This window comes from Apteryx rowi, unplaced genomic scaffold, assembly GCF_003343035.1.
Source record: "Apteryx rowi isolate R43461 unplaced genomic scaffold, aptRow1 scaffold_20, whole genome shotgun sequence".
NCBI lineage: Eukaryota > Metazoa > Chordata > Aves > Apterygiformes > Apterygidae > Apteryx > Apteryx rowi.
In genome coordinates, this window is record NW_020448308.1 from 807,631 (window position 1) to 813,921 (window position 6,291).

At 44.0% G+C, this 6,291-nt stretch overlaps 1 protein-coding gene across 1 annotated transcript in view; it reads left to right on the forward strand.

The window, feature by feature from the left end:
• DTX2 (deltex E3 ubiquitin ligase 2) overlaps positions 1 to 6,291 on the forward strand; it is a 46,447-nt gene that overhangs the window by 25,971 nt on the left and 14,185 nt on the right.

Sequence of the window (6,291 nt, forward strand, 5' to 3'; positions counted from 1 at the left end):
GAGTTCTCCTTGCTTAAAAAGCTCTGAATTTGGTCCACTGGCTAATAGCAGTGATTAATTAGTTAATCGCGTAGAGGTAAATACAGCCAAGAACTGAAGAGCCCTGCTCCATCCAGCCTATAGGAATGTTTTTAACTGTGGTCATGTTCTATATATGCAAGTCATTGGAAAAGGCGAATATACATGGTCTGTTTTTTCCTTGCATGCTACATTTGGATGTAAAAGGCTGCAGGAACCCTTAGTAGAATTAGACACTATTTAATAAAATAACACGCAAAGGTTATGTTTGCAATCATTTTTTCTGTTGTTGGAGGCTGGGGGTGCAGCAGAGAGAAAATAATTATTCATTTTAATAATCTGTAGCTCTCCGTGAGGCAGCTAGCGAGAAGCATGCTGAGCTGCAGCGGAGTTCAGAGCTGCGTGTGCTAGGAGGAGTGTGGTCAGTGCGCAGGCACCCCCCAAGGCTAGCATCTCCTTCTCGCTCTGAATCTTCCTGGGATATGGCTTTGATCAGTGCTGCTCTGCTTTCTGCCAACTGTGGCAGACCTCAGAGGTGCAAGGGAGGAGGAAAGTCTGAATGTGAGTCTGTTAAAATAAAGTAGAAGCAGAGGAAAGATCTGGGCAAGCTAATTAGCAAGTGAGAGGAAAATAAATGTCTGGGAACATTTCTGGTAAAAAGCAAGCAGTGGAGATCTGGTAACAAGGCCAAATTTTATTGGAACTTTAATTAGCTGGGCCTTTAGGGACATCTCCTCCCCTTCTTGCTCTGCTCTGTTTCTAGGACCTCTTCTGGGAAGTGTTATTTTGTTCATATTTAAAATCCTGCAGATGGTCTTTGATTTACTTATTCTTCAGATCGTTCCATAACACACAGCCTGGGTTCCTCCTGTTTCTCAGTCCCCATGGCATGACCATTTTCCTCAGGGTGTTAGTGGTGATGGGGGAAAGGCTGGGGACCCAAAGGCCTCTGCGATAACCATGGGGGAAAGGGGAGTTCCTGTGGTCTCAGATGTGAACTGTGGTTTTGCAGGGTCTGGCTCACAACGTGCATTGCTTTGATATCTTGTCTTGGCTGGCGTCTGGCCCTTTTGGGATGGTTAAAATGCATGTATGTCTTACCTATCTCTAACTATCTTTGGCTAGCTAAAAGCTAGATGTCTAACTTAACGGTCGTGTATGCTGCCTCCCTAGTCAGTAAGGAGAAATCAGTCTCTCAAGCAGTAAAGCACTGTCAACCGACAGCCCACAGGTGCTTCTGCTGATCATCAGAAATGCTTTCTCAACCATAGAGGCAGCGCAGTCGCCAAAGATGAGCTAGGTGACCCCCAGCCTTGCTGCTGAACTGGAATTCTGCAGGATTCTGCCTCGCTTTGTTGATCCCCCCCTCAAAAATTCTAGAAAGCTGTGTCCAAATGTGTCACAGCCTTTGGTCTCCATCCTGAGGTGCTTCTCAGCAGCTTTGATTCCAGTCTGAAATAGGAAAAATGAAACCCCTGAGTCTTGTGGATTGTCTCTGGAAAGGCTGCAGATGCCTATGTTGGAGTCAAAAGGAATTTTTGATGGATAAACAGGCGATCCTGCTGCTCTGAATGAGGAGATGGATTTCATTTGTGTGGTGAGGGTCTGGGGATCTGTTTGAGTGAGGAATTCTTAACATTGTCAACCCCATGTGTTCTCAAAACACAGCTTGGAATCCCAGAAATCATTGAAGCTGACTTTGAAACCCTGGTTTATGCAACAAAGAAAGTTCTTTTTCCTTACTTTTTGCTATATTAACACTTCAAGGTGCATGGTGCATGCGGAAACTTGTCTTTTAAGCTTTTTTTTTTTTCTTTCAACATTTGGTTAGTATGGTGAAATGCTATCGTAGAGGCCTAAGCAGACTGTTGAACCATGGTGTTGGTGTTTAAGGACCAGCTGGACTAACATCTGTTGGGAGTAATGTAGTTTATCTGGTGTCCCTGGGGGTGGGGTGGTGGACTAGGTGGTCATATGAAGTACCTTCTAATATTATCTTTTAGGATGAGGACTGGAAATTAGGGTTTGTTTTGTTTTTTTTAATGAAGCCAAGTGTTTCTCGTTCATGTGATTCCTAGAGCTGGGACATTTTGAAACACACCAAACTTAATGATTTTGCTGATAGAGGTAATTGTACAAATTAGTGGTGCTCCACTCTGTCTCCAAGATCTCATGTTATTTAACAGCAAGGTCTGCCATTTCCCCAAGTTCTGTCGTTTCCCCTCTACCTGCTTAAGTCCAAGACTGGAACCAAACACATACCCATCTGTGCAAGTATAGATCAGCAGCCAGAACCAGTGACCGGAGGGGCATGTTAGACTGGATGCATGAGCAAGTGGTTGGCTGACACTCATTACATTATGTAAGCGTGTTTTCCCTATGCTTAACTCCGGCACGTTACAGGATATTGCAAAAGTGCCTTATTTACATGGCAGGCTGAGAAAAGCTGGTGGATGTTGTCATAGTTGCAGTGAAAATAATTTTAGCCCCAAGGAGTCGGTGACGTTGTACTTCTGACCAGATAGATGCTTTGAGCAAGAGAAAAGAGGCAGTTTTCTTTGTGTGTGTTTATTACACACGTTCATAGAAATATATCTGATGCCAAAGCATGCTTTGCAAGGCTTTCTACCTTTTCCTCCTTCAGTCCTTGCAGGGAAGAAACCCAATGGTCAGTGGGAAGTTCAGTAATATTTTTCAAACTCCTAGAGGTGGGCTAGTGAGCAGCAATAACTCCTGCAGTAATGCAGGGGCATCCAAAGCAGTCTTGGTCTGCGCAAGCTTTTATCTTGTTGCAGCTGGGCCTCATGTCTTCAAGTGAGAATTATCCAAGTGTAGGGCCAAATTCTGTCCGTTCATTGTGTGTCTCCCCGCAGGCAGCAGAAGGTAGAAGTGGAAAGTGACCTTTACCTGGCTAATGTAAGACTGTCACTGGGAGAACACCTGGTGTCGGATAATCCTCCTGGTCCTACATATGGCCTGTGTTTTATGTCTCTGTGGAAGCATAGCTTCATGAGTTTGCAGCTCATGAAATGAAAGAGAGAAAGTTACCGGAATAGATGTGTATTTTCTTTGCGATGACTCATGATACTAGCCAGTAATTTTGGAAGTGTTATTCAAGGTATCAGTAGGGCTATGCTAAAGGGTAACTGAACTAAGTTGAGGTTCTGTGGCTCATGTTTTCACTTGATCTAATTTTGAAGGAAACATTTTTGTCCTCTGATTTTAGGAATCTGTGAATTCAGTTGTTCAGCTTTGGCTTCTGTTGATTTTTTTAATTTATTTTTTTTAATGGGCTCTGCATGCTACCTTAGCAAGATTGTATTGATCACTTCAACAGAGAGCATTAATTTTGCATTTATCTATCAGTCAGATGTGCGGTAGGTGGTGATAATCTGTTAGCCTTTGGACTTGCTCTTCAAACGTCAAGTCTTAGCAATCAATGTCATCACATTGCTTAGAAGCAGAGGTTTTAGAGATGATTTTACCACTTCCTTTTCTGCACCCCAGCTGAAGAATTGCATTTTGTAACCTTTGTGGGGTCAGATTCTAATAGTCTGAGATATTCTCTCTTTGCCGTGAAGAGATCCAGCATCTTGCCTGTTTTTCAAGAACATTGGTTTTTAGGGCTCTTGAATCAGCTGCTGTTCTGGTAATACCTCTGTTTGTCCTTTAACCGGCTAAAAGCGGAAAGTACCTGGCTGGTGTGCATGCAGGTGATAGCTTTGGTGCTGTAGCTGAGCTTCAGACGTTCTGCTTTATTCATTCCCTTAGAAAGCAAGTAGATTTTGTTATGGGAACATTTAAGCTGTTGCTTAAGGCTTTGCAGAAGCAGTGAAGGAATTCTGGCTTGGTTTGGGATAGAGAGCACACAATAGTCTTGTGGCCTTTAGTACAAGACTTAAAGGAAGTTATTTCGATTGTGAAATTTCTGGATCTGATTTTCAGTTAGAGGCATGCTAGCTTATACCAACTTCAGAGGCTCCACTTGGCTCTACCTGCTGAGAACGTGTTGCTATGCCATTAGTAGGCTGAGGGTTACTAACTTAATGTTTGCATGCTTTACAGATCCTCTTCTTTCCCTGCAGCTCCTGGGGACAGAGGAGAGGGGGCTACACATTAGATCCAGATCAACAAAGGTGGTACCTGATGGGGATGATCTGAGCCTTCCTGATTTGGTGTTACCTATTCCTGTTTGGAAGTTCATGGTATCACATGCAGAAACTCTTCCAAGGTCAGGAGCATGAGCTTCTGGTGCCAGACTTGGCAGGAGCTACAGAGGAGAGAGTTTCTTCATGCTGAACTGCAGACCTGAGAATCAGTGGGCAAGGATGGGAATAGCCTAGACAACTATGTCTGGGCTGGTACTCACGCATTGCACCTATTTTCTGTGCCTCTTTAACATATCTGTTGAAGTCATCTTCCTACCCTCATTCTTTTTTCCTTTTTTCCATCATTTTTGACACAGCTACATTTTGACCATGTTTCTGTGATGCTCATTGCCTTGGTGTCAGTCAGAATAGCTGTTTACAGTGCTGGAAGGGGCTAGCTTAGCCTTTTGCTGTCTGGTGTTATTTTCCAAAGAGAAGGTGCGTGTTTAGTTGTTAAATGATGCATCGGGCAGCCTGATCTGCTGGCAGAACCAGCTCTGCCAAAGGTTCTTGGGTAACCTTGGGCAAATTACTTCATCTGTCTGTGCCCCTTTCCTCATCTTGTGAAATCCTTTCTCCCAGGTTTGGTGTCTGTCTGTAAGTCTTTTCATCTCCTTAGATGAGAAAGCTTTAGTAAAAGCTTCAGACTATGGGTAAAGAAAGGACTCAAACAGCTACTGGAGTATTTAGTGTACTGAGGCCTTTGGGAAATAGGTGCAAAATGCAGTGAGGATGGTATAGGAGTAGTTCTGACTGGGGGGCGTTTTACACGGGCTTTGCAGAAGGGATGTTCAGTTACAACACGTGGGTTCTTAATTAGCTGCATATTTCAGGCAGAAAATAGTCTTACCGCTTGCACACAAAGCTGATTGATGTTTCCCATGATAACTTGATTTTCAGTCATTTTTGCCTTGCATGGGCAAGGTACCTCCTTTTATCCTGAAAGAGCACGTTTGCTTTTATATCTTCCTTTTCCCAACCCTGCTGAATGTAGGCTTGAAAAATAAAATCTGTAAAAATCTCAGCTTTGGTCATAAACTTCTGTGCAGGGATCTGGGGATGCTGGCAAAATTTTCCTTAGTGTAAGGATGTGGTTTTGCACAGGCTGCTGTAAGAGGAAGCTTTTGAGGAAAAGCTGGCTTTTAGGTTGTCTGCTGTCAGTCTGCATTCACGAGCATTTTTTAGTGCTGGTGGTAGCTGTGGCAGGCAGGGATTTGCTGCTTGGGAAAGCTAGGGCAGGTGTTTTCTTGAATAAAGCAGTATGTTACCTTAGAAATGTTATGACTTGTAGCTGGCCTGGGTTTCATGGGCAAACATCGTATTAGATTGGCATGATCAGTCCTGTAGCGCTCTGTGCGCCAATTTTACCTTCAGGGAATTGCTGTCCTTTTTAATGATTCATTAGTTTTAACAAAGTGCATCCAATGAATGCAGCTGCTCTTGTTGGCTGGGATGGGGGAGGGTAAGAAGTCACAGACTTAAATCGCAACTGGGGGTGCTAGGAAAAAACTGAGTGCCAAGGAAGAGGTTGTGCAGGGTGGGAAGGGAGCTGCCATCACAGATCAAACGGGCCTCATTTGGCAGGGGTTTAAATGGAGCAGCTCCAGTCCACGATCAGCCCAGGACCGTAGCAGAATTTAGAGACAGTAAAGCCACGTTCAGCACTAGCATGGGGATTAATTCAGTGTGACGCCTTTGAAACACTTAGCTTTATGGGGGAGTCTCCGCGCAGGGCTGTTAGAGGTTGCAGTCAATGCACCTGATCTTCCAGGCCCTGAGGGTCTGTGCTGCTTGCAGGACTCCTGTGAACTGGAAGAATTTGCACCATAACAGACCTAAAATGCCCGAGGAGCCGTAAAGCCAAGGCAAAGGGAAGGGTCCTGTTCAAACACCAGCTCAGAGGGTCATGGGTGAGACTCGTGCCCATATTTCCCTGCTTCAATTTGCTGTCTGAGCTCTTCCCTCTAAAGGCCTCTGGATCCTGTCTTTGTGCTGACTCCAACCCGATTGCCTCTCGGATGTTTTATGTTCTCTGAATCAAGGGCTTGGGTTTTGTTTTATTTTATCTTTTTAATTTTCTTTGAAAGATTAAAGTTTTCCTTTTTTTCTTTTTTTTTTTTTTTTT